This window comes from Pelophylax lessonae, assembly GCF_965119305.1.
Source record: "Pelophylax lessonae genome assembly, chromosome: 2".
In the NCBI taxonomy this organism is placed as follows: Eukaryota; Metazoa; Chordata; class Amphibia; order Anura; family Ranidae; genus Pelophylax; species Pelophylax lessonae.
The window spans coordinates 127,035,173-127,045,377 of NC_138769.1; positions in this window are offsets into that span (position 1 = coordinate 127,035,173).

Genomic DNA, 10,205 nt, shown 5'->3' on the forward strand with positions numbered 1-10,205 from the left:
GCTTCCAGTATACAATTATACACAGACTGAAGCACATTCAATAGGAGAATTCATGTTTCCCTAAAAGCATAAGACATTAAACAGAAACATGAAAAACCCTGCTGTATAAATGGATTTTGTGATGGTTTGCCATTGAATAAATTATTTTTGTTGATTACCAATTGTCACTGTGATTTTTTTATACATTAAATTGTTTCCATCTCTCTGGTGCTCAGGCTCTTGATTAGTGGCAGCAAGAGATATAGATATGTGATGGCGGTACTGTTCGTGTGGTTGTGATGTAAACTGGAGCTAGTGGTTTAGGTTAATCTGATAGCCTAATCCGCTGACTAACCCAAGGCCTGCTATGTTAGTTGCAAATTTTTCGCTATAGCTATAGCTAGGTATATGGCTATACAGTATATTAATAGATTCTTTTCATTTAAGCCAGCCATAGGTGGAGCAATCAGGGGTTGCAGGAATGGAAATCTCTTGATTCCCCCATCAACACAGTGTGAGTGGGGAACAGGTAACAGGCAGGTAGCAGGTACAAAGCTTCCTGAGATAAGCAGTCTTTCAGGCACAGATACCAAATTTAAGAAGGTAGTAACAGTGCAGTGTTTTATTGGTGCTATATACAAGTCTATATACAGGTGCTGTACAGTGTCTTAGAAAATAAACAGGAAAAATATTAGCAAAACAAAAACCTAGCCATGTCTCGGCACTCACTATTCAAAATGCAGGCAGCATTTGTCAACTTCCACATATACAACTTGTTAGCTTTTACCAGCCCCTTGCTCTCACAGTCAGGAGTTGTCTGATTTCCCAGGATGAGAGCATTGCCTGTCTGTCTCAGGTGAGCTTAAATTGGCCTGGGGGAGAGGACTGAATCGTGGATCAGAGAGCCCTAAACGTGGATAAGAGGAGCCTGGGAGATGTATTAACCTAGAACAGGACTTTTCCTGACTCTCTCTGGGACGCTTTGCTACATACCCCCCCCCCCTTGCTTCAACCCCAGGATTGGAACACCTGTAGCCCAACAGGAGTGAACACTTGACAGGACATCCACATTCCCCATCTTAACACCTAGCCTGTGTTTTACTGTGAAGGAGTAATCCTGTAGAGCCAAAAAACACTGGTTCACCCATCTATTAGTCTCCTTCTTTTGGGCCATCCATTTCAGGGAAGTATGGTCAGTTTTTAAATCAAACTGGCGCCCGAAAAAATAGTACCTTAGCGTGTCTAGGGCCCACTTTATTGCTAAACATTTCTTTTCAATGACTGCATACTTTTTCTCATGGTCATTGAGCTTTCTGCTCAGGTACACCATAGGATGTTCTTCCCCATTGTGTACCTACGACAATACTGCCCCAATACCTACATCAGATGCATCCGTCTGACACCAAAAAATTCTTGGAGAAATTGGGGGGGGTGGGGTACAGCACTGGCTGTGCACAAAGAGCCTTCTTCAGGACTTGGAAAGACTCCTCTGCTACTGGGGACCATTTCACCATTACTGAGTCTTTCGTAAGATCAGTCAGTGGGGCAGCTAGAGTTGCAATATTCGGAATAAACCTTCTGCGATACCAAGAAAGGTTCTGACCTGCTTCTTGTTTGAAGGACATGGCCATTCTTGGGTGGCTTCTACTTTGTTCAACTGAGGTTTTATGGCTCCACGGCCAATAGTGTAGCCCAAATATGTGGCTTCCTCTAAACCATTGGCACATTTTTTGGGTTCGCCATAAAACCTTCCTTGAAGAGGGAATCCAGAACAGCCTAGGCATGGGGCAAGGGAGACTCCCAGTCAGTACTATGTACCACTATATCGTACAGATAGACTGCTATATTCTGTCGGTGAGGTTTTAGGGTCCTGTCCATGACCCTCTGAAAGGTTGCAGGGGTATTTTCCAACCCAAAAGGCATGTTTTTGTACTGAACAAACCCCCTGGGATCACAAACGCAGCTTTCTCTTTGGCACTACCAGTCAGGGGTGTTTGCCAATATCCTTTGGTGAAGTCCAAAATGGTCAGATAGCGGGCCTTGCCAAGTTGGTCTATAAGTTCATCTACCCTGGGCATTGGGTGCGTGTCAAACTTTGTCACTGCATTACGTTTTCTGAAGCTGTTACAAAACCTCCAAGTACCATTACTATATAATACATCCTCGTTGCTCCTGAAAAAGGAAATCAGAGCCTGTCCCCTGGTTTGACAGGTACATCATTAATCACTACTCCATTTTCCCAGGCCCTGGCAAGGGTAAGGTCTTTTCTCTGCTTGGTACCAAAGTTTTCCTTGCACACATTAAGGTCAGCAAACTCTAATGTAGCCTCAGGGTCAGCAGATGGCTGTCCACCTTCACTGGCTGTAGAGACTTCCTCAAGCCCCTCCAGTTCTCCTGCCATAACAGAGAAAAGAAAACCTGGGGAGCCCTGAGAGAAGTCCCCTGAACCCACAGGGTCACTGGTGGCCAGGAGTTCTGGCTCTGCCACTGAGTCAGTTACTGTGACCGAGATTCCACAGTTTTAAAAACGTAGGGAAGTCCCTACCAATGATGGCCTCGTGCACTAAGTGGGGCACAAGTTCAACAGGAGGAGTAATTGTACCTAAGTCAGTTTTAAATTTAACAGTAGCTATAAGATACTCTGGGGTATCCCCATGTACATAGATCACAGCAACTTTTTTAGCATGAAAATTAACAGTTTTAACCATCTCAGATTTAACCAAAGTCACCAGACTTCACAAGTCCAGCAAGGCCATAAAAGGTTTATTACTAACAGTCATTTGGCACATGTGTTTTCCTACACTCGGCGCTGTAGCGCATGAAACAGCAGCAAACATAAACTGCCTTCTAAGCGATATGTCACACTGCATGGGTGCATTTGTTAATGGACAGTTTGATGTCCCAGTTCCTGGCAACGGAAACACCTGATGTTGCCCCAGTTTGGTTTGCTGACAGGCAGTGGCTTCCCATATTTGGGATGCCAAACTTCAATCCTGGCACCAAAAATCCTCCACCCTGTCTCCTTGCCATGCTTACCACCCACTGACCCTGGAACAGTCTTACCGGTTGCCTGGGGAGACCGTGGCTTTGGGTGGAAAGTCCATGCGGTTGTAGGGGTGGTGCAGTAAAGTACTTCTCAATGAGCTCCACCAGGTTGTCTGCCAACTTCGGGTCACCTTGACCACTTCAGGCAGGGAAATTTGTAGAGACCTCAGGGACTCTGGCTGTAGCCATTTCTGCACCAGGTATATTAGGTCAAACATCTTTGATCTTGGGGGCCTCTCATCTCAGAAGGACCAGCTGTTGACCCACTGTGCTCGAACGGCCAAGGTGACACAGAGACATGCCAGGATTTCTTGCTTGACCTTCTCATCTTCTTTGCAGCTGCAGACGCCAAATCATAAAAGACCTTCTGGGACTCCCCAGTAAGTAACGGGACGACCAGTCCTTCCCACTGGGTTTTGGGCCAGCCTTCCCTCTCAGTGGTTCTCTCAAAAGTTACCAGAAAGGTCTCTGGGTCATCATCACCAGTCATCCTTGACAGTAAGGTACCCACATGGATGGCTGAGGAGCTGTCTCCAACCCCTTCAGCTTTAGCAGGAGACTTTTGTGCAAGCGTCTGCACCACCTCAACATTAACTGGGTTTGTTCTTGTACAGCAAAGAGTTTGCTTGTGCAGCGTAAGATAACACCAGCTGTTTAGGCTCCATTCACACCTGAACGTATGGATTTCAGGCGTTTCTTTGGGCTTTTTTCAGGCGTTTTTTTGGGCCTTTCCTGGCGTTTTTCCTGGCTTTTTTCAGGCGTTTTTTGCAGGTGTTTGGTGGAAGGCATTGACATCTAGCAAAAACGCTTGTAATCTGCCAAAAAAGAAGCTCATGTACTTTTTTGAGCTTCATGCATTTTGCTTCAGGAGACAAAACACTCATATGTGAACAGGGGCCATTGAAATGAATAGGATTCTGCTTGTTGGGCGTTATGAGACTTTAGAGCTGAGCGTTTTACGAGCTGAAATACGCTCAGATGTAAACAGGGCTTTAAGGATTTCCTCCATGTTTAGTCACTCCAGGTACTGGCCCTTTAAGTAGTAACTTACTACAGCTGCCTGCGTTCTCCATCATATGTGGCCGGGGAAAAACTCTCTGGGATAAGCAGTCTCTCAGGCACAGATACCAAATTCAAGAAGGTAGTGACAAAACAGTGCGGTGTTTATTGGTGCTATATACAAGTCTATATACAGGTGCTGTATAGTGTTTCAGAAAATAAACAGGAAAAATTATAGCAAAACAAAAACCTAGTCATGGCACTCATCATATAAAAAAAAGATCCTAACTAACAGGCTGAGCAAGCCTACAGCTTGTCAGCTTCCAGATATACAACTTGTTAGCTTTTACCAACCTCTTGCTCTCACAGACAGGAGTTATCTGATTCCCCAGGATGAGAGCACTGCCTGTCTGTCTCAGGTGAGTTTAAATTGGCCTGGGGAGAGGACCAAGATCCAAACTGGATTCTGGATCAGAGATCGCTAAACATGTATGAGAGGAGCCTAGGAAATGTAAAAAAAAAAACCCAGACAGGACTTTTTCCGAATCTCTCTGGGATGCTCTGCTACAAAAGTCAAAGTAAAAAACATAACATAATGAATGTATATACACAAAATAATTCTTCTTTTTAACTGCTATGCAAAGCTACCTTTTTGCTATGTATGATTTACCTCTAATGTGGCCACATACCCTTCTGCAATGTCAGAAAAATTAAACTTTCTGTGAAAGTAACATTTAGGGGTCTGTTTAAATATTTTTTCGCAAAAGATTCATACAGCTTTCATCCAATAGGTTGGTGGAACAAACAGCAAATTGGTTGAAACTCGAACATTAGCAAAATCTCTCAAGCTTACCGGGTATTGTCAGCTTCACCTAAGTGTGTAATGCGAGCCATGGGCCTAATGCTCTTCCATTCAGCACTACTAAGGTAGAATGGAGCATGTGTGAATTATGCTAATTCTTTATAGCACATCCATAGATCGGCCAACAGGTGGGCGAAAAAATAGAATGTGAGTAAGTGGTAATGTTTTCCTCAGATGAATGCTGGGACCTGTAGAGCACAGGATAGTGCTTCCTGGATGGTCACTTAGTAATGATGTAAGCAATCCCCATTTTAGTTGGTTTTAGCAATTGAGTTAAGTTAGGTCGACCATGCCAAAATCTTAATTTACTGTATGTGGCAAAAAAAGGTATAGCATTTATATTGCTGATTTAATAAGTGTGCTATACTGATATTTAAAACAAATGTGCAAATGCCATATCAATAACCAATTTTTCTAGGTGTCTGCAACTGCCTTCAGGAGGAACTGAACAATGGCAAACTAAAAAGGCTTTGAGCAGCAAACTATTACCCCTTCCATGATGCTTCAATTTTGTACAAACAAGTACATCACAAACACAGAGGGGTTGGACCTGTGTACTTTAACCACTTACCCGCCAAAATCTTATGTAGTTATTTTGACATTAAATACCGGGGTTATGGCAGCAGATAGCTGCCATAAACCCAGTACTTTTTTAAACGGCGGGCAGTCCGCTTTAACATAAATGTGGTCCTACCGGCAGATTCGCCATGGGATCACTTTTATGGGCGGTGGGAGAGGTGCCCCCCTCCCGCCGCTTCCCGGTTGTTTTCCCAGCTTACTGGAGCCGACGGTAGTGGGGAAAACGATCCGGTCCGATGGAGTCCTAGGCAGGAAGTCGAGCGAGGGCAAGCTGGCCCCCACTCAACTCTATGGCCTTGGAGGACTGGAGTGACGTCATACGTCGCTTGCTCCCAACAGCCTTAAAGGGCCCATTTCTTTCATGCAGAAAAAAAAATTACTTTTTTTTTTTCTTTTCTTTTTTTAAGTGTAGATGTGAGATCTAAGGTCTTTTTGACCCCAGATCTCACACTAAAGAGGACCTGTCCTGCCTATTTCTATTACAAGGGGTTGTTTATAGGAATAAAAGTTTTTTTAAAGGGACAGTGTAAAAATAAAAATAAAAGGTAAAATATATAAGAAAAAAAAATGTAAAGCGCCCCCTCCCTCCGAGCTCGCTCATAGAAGCGAACGCATATGCAAGTCGCGCCCACATATATAAACGGTGTTCAAACCACGCATGTGAGTTATCGCCACAATCGCTAGAGCAATAATTCTAGCCCCATACCTCCTCTGTAACTCTAAACTGGTAACCTGAAGAAATTTTTAAATCGTCACCTATGGAGATTTTTAAGTAGCAAAGTTTGTCGTCATTCCATTATTTGGGGGTTCTAAGCAATTTTCTAGCAAAAAATACTGATTTTAACTTGTAAACAAAAAGTGTCAGACTTAAGGCCTGGTCCTTAAGTGGTTAATGAACTCTGAGAAGCTTATTTTAGGGTAGGTACAAAAATCCTGTTTACTTTACCGTTCATTAAGAAATGCAGGGTAAGAAATAAATGAGAGACAATGGGAATGTCCAAAAACAGTCCATGTGAAGTGTAGGCAGTAGAGAACATGAAAGTGCTAATAAACCCACATAAAGCAGTCCAAGTGAAACGCAGTAACACAGCAAACAAAACCCTAACAAGCCCACATGATAACAGTATAAAAACTGGGTTACACCCAAAACTTGCATCAGCTAAGGCTTTAACATCCACCTGAAAATGGAAGACCAGGTGGTGACTGCAAATCATGAGAAACAAAGGTCTGATGTCAAAAGGCCAAAGACGCACTACTGATCCATTAGAATGTGCCTTGACAGGAAAGGGTCAAACCTTTTTTCTTAATCCTTTAGGGCTCTTTCACACTGTCTGTCCTAGGACGGACTCCGTTTATCTCAACGGGGGATCGATCCACCGATTCCCCGCCGAGCAGACAGATGACAGCTGTTATCCGCGCTGTGTGCGGAGACACAGCTGTCAGTTCCCCATACATCTCTATGGGGGAATCGGATGGGAACGGACCGTCGGTCCTTTCTCATCCAATCCCATCCGATCCGATCCACTGGACGGATGGAAAATAGGGTTTCCATCAGTCCAGATTTGACGGATCGGATGTCAGCGGACATGTCTCCGCTCACATCCAATGCCCCACAGGGATGCATGGGGGGACCGTTCAGATCCGCCAAAAAAACGGACAGGCGGATCTGAACGGTCCGCCTGTGTGAAAGGGGCATTAGGCTTGTGGGATGATATGTTGAAGCCACAGAGAAATAATGAAACAAGAAGCAGGCTGTATCTTATGAGGACACTCTGAAGTAATAAACAGAGAATAAATCTGTCTGAAATAAGATGTAGCTGTAAGACAAAACACAAACCGCTTTAATCACATATAAGCAGGGATGAGATTCGAGTTAGTGGTCATGCTGATTTTGATCTGAACTCGTTTGCATTTTGCCAAAGGGACAAACCAAATGGCCAGCTCATCTGCTGCCAAACTTATGGCTGCTTTGTCTTCCTGCTCCTTGGTTGCTAGGATACTGGCATGCACCTGCTGCACTATACCAACCAATGAGGCTATGCAAAAGAAAATGACATGGAGTTCCCCCCAAATCTATAACAGACACATATCTAAGTGGGGGGTCTGATATGGATTTTAAGGTGGTACCCCATGCAAAAAAATGCAATGCCCCCCCCCCTCAAAAATGGCTCAATCCTTCCTAAACCATACCAGGGTAGCCACCATGCAAAGCACTTTGTCCCCATGCTAATGGGGGCAAGGGCCTCCTCTGCACATTCCTGTCCTGCCTGTGAATGTAGGGGTCTGCGAGGGGCAGGGGGAGACTTATTGGAATCTGGAAGAAAAACAAAAAAGAGGGGGCATCCAGATATCAACCACACACACAGTACATACAGTAGTAATACTGTATTCTCATTCACAAAACAAAAGATACAAAGTAAATAAACACACACTGCTATGCTAAAGTCACTTACTTAAAAAGATTCACAATGTAAGCCCATGATTAGTCACATTGTCCATTTTGAGAATGGGCAACCAAGGCAACATACCCCTTACTCATTCATGTGGAGAGGCAGACATCTGGGCAGGGCTGCCAATAGAAATCATGGGGTACTGTACAGACTGTCTGACAGGCCTCCCCCATTGTCTTCTCATATACTCCCCCACTATCCTGCTTTCTGAATCCCCTATTACCCATTATACATAATTAAAACCAAAATAGTTGTAGCTGCAGTTACCTCTGTTACATCTCACTCTATACCCCCTGCATTATCCTCTACTCCACAAAGGGCCAGTGCCAGCAGTAGGCAGGTCAGGTAGCTGCCTAGGGCACCAGGGTAGAATGGGTGGCAAAAATCTGTATCCCCAGCAACTCGCTGGGGATTCAGATTTTTAAAAAACCTTCAGGCATCACCGTAAGGCAGCATAGGGGGCAGTAAAATGCGCCTGTGAAGACATCCCCAGACTCTGTGAACAAACAACAGGCCGGAAGTGCGGGTGAGATGGAAGCCCTGCATGTAAATCCGGGCTTGCTTGCCGTGATTTCCCCTTCCTTCTCCTCCTGGACTGTTGGGGATCTGTAGTGGGAGGACAGACAGCAGCGCTGCTCTCTGCGAGGTGAGGCCACCACCGCCATTGGCAGGGGGGAGGGTGGTACAGAGAGGAACAGATGTGTGTAGGGGGTTTAGGATACAGAGAGGAACAGATGTGTGGGTGGGATACAGTGGGAAACAGAGGTACTGGAGGGTACAGAGGGAAATAGAGGTGTGGAGGGGAGGGTACAGAGGGGAACAGAGGTGTGGGGAGGTTTGGGGGGGGGGGGGTACAGAGAGGAACAGATGTGTGGGGGGGCTGAGGGTACAGAGGGGAATAGATGTGCAGGGGAATTTAGGAAGGGAGTACAGAGAAGAACAGATGTGGGGGGAGGTTTGGGGGGAGTACAGAGAGGAACAGATGTGTGGGGGGGGGGGGGTTCGGGGGTATAGAGGGGAACAGATGTGCAGGGGGGTTTGGGGGGGAGTACAGAGAGGAAAAGATGCGTGGAGGGGGTTGGGGGTACAGAGGGGAAAAGATGTGCAGGGGGGGTTTGGGGGGCACAGAGAGGAACAGATGTGTGTAGGGGGGGTTTGGGGGGTACAGTGGGAAACAGAGGTACTGGAGGGTACAGAGGGTAAAAGAGGTGTGGAGGGGAGGGTACAGAGGGGAACAGAGGTGCAGGGAGGTTTGGGGGGGGTACAGAGGGGAACAGATGTGTGGGTGGGATACAGAGAGGAACAGAGGTGTGGGGTGGGATACAGAGGGAAACAGAGGTGGGGGATGCAGAGGGAAAAGATGTGCAGTGGGAGGGTACAGAGGAGCAGGGTGCAGGGGGGGAGGTACAGAGGTGCAGGGCACTACATTGATGAAGCAATTGGGGTGATCCAAGGTGTGAAGGTGGAAGAATTGTGGTGATCTGAAAAAAAAATGCAGGTAAAAAAATCTGCATTTATTATTATTCTTACTTGAAGCCTGTAAAGCATTGTTTGCTCATACGGACAGGCAGTTACACAGTTATACTTGCGACACGGCTGGCGTGAGGAACCGAGCAAAGGGGGTGGAGTCAGGGGCGGAGCCGATGGCGGAGCCTAACTCCACATTCTGCACCTTCTGCATCCCCCATTACACCTCACTCTGCACCCCATAAATTTCCTATTGCCCCACACTCTGTAGCCCCTGAATACTCCCCCACTCCACATTTTGCAACCCCCGCATTCCCCATTATATCTCGTTCTGCACCCTTTGCCCTTCTTTCCTCCACATTCTCTAGCCCTGCACCCCACACTAACCGAAATTATGCACCCCCTGCATTACCTGCACTAATATCCCACATTAGCTCACACTCTGTACCCTCTTCATGGAGGGCTCTGTATCTGCCCCCCCCCTTATTTTAAATGGGTAATTCCAGATTCCATTTTTTTGTGGGGTCCCCTCTTACAATCCATACCAGTCCCTCATCTCAGATGGGAGTCTGGTATAGATGTTGAATCAAATCAATTGCTGTAAAAGGAATGAAGTACCTGGGAAATGTGATTTAGCAGCAATTTAAATGGCATTTTCTCCCTTCTCTTGTAAATATTGATTTTGCCTTAGTAAGTCGTAAAGTGTGCAACTTTCACATAAGGTTTAAAGCATCCTTCCCACATGTTTTGTTAAAGGAATTTTGTATTTTTAAATATTGCACTTAAGTCATTTTTAAAAGAGCTGCTCTCACTAAATGGTTATG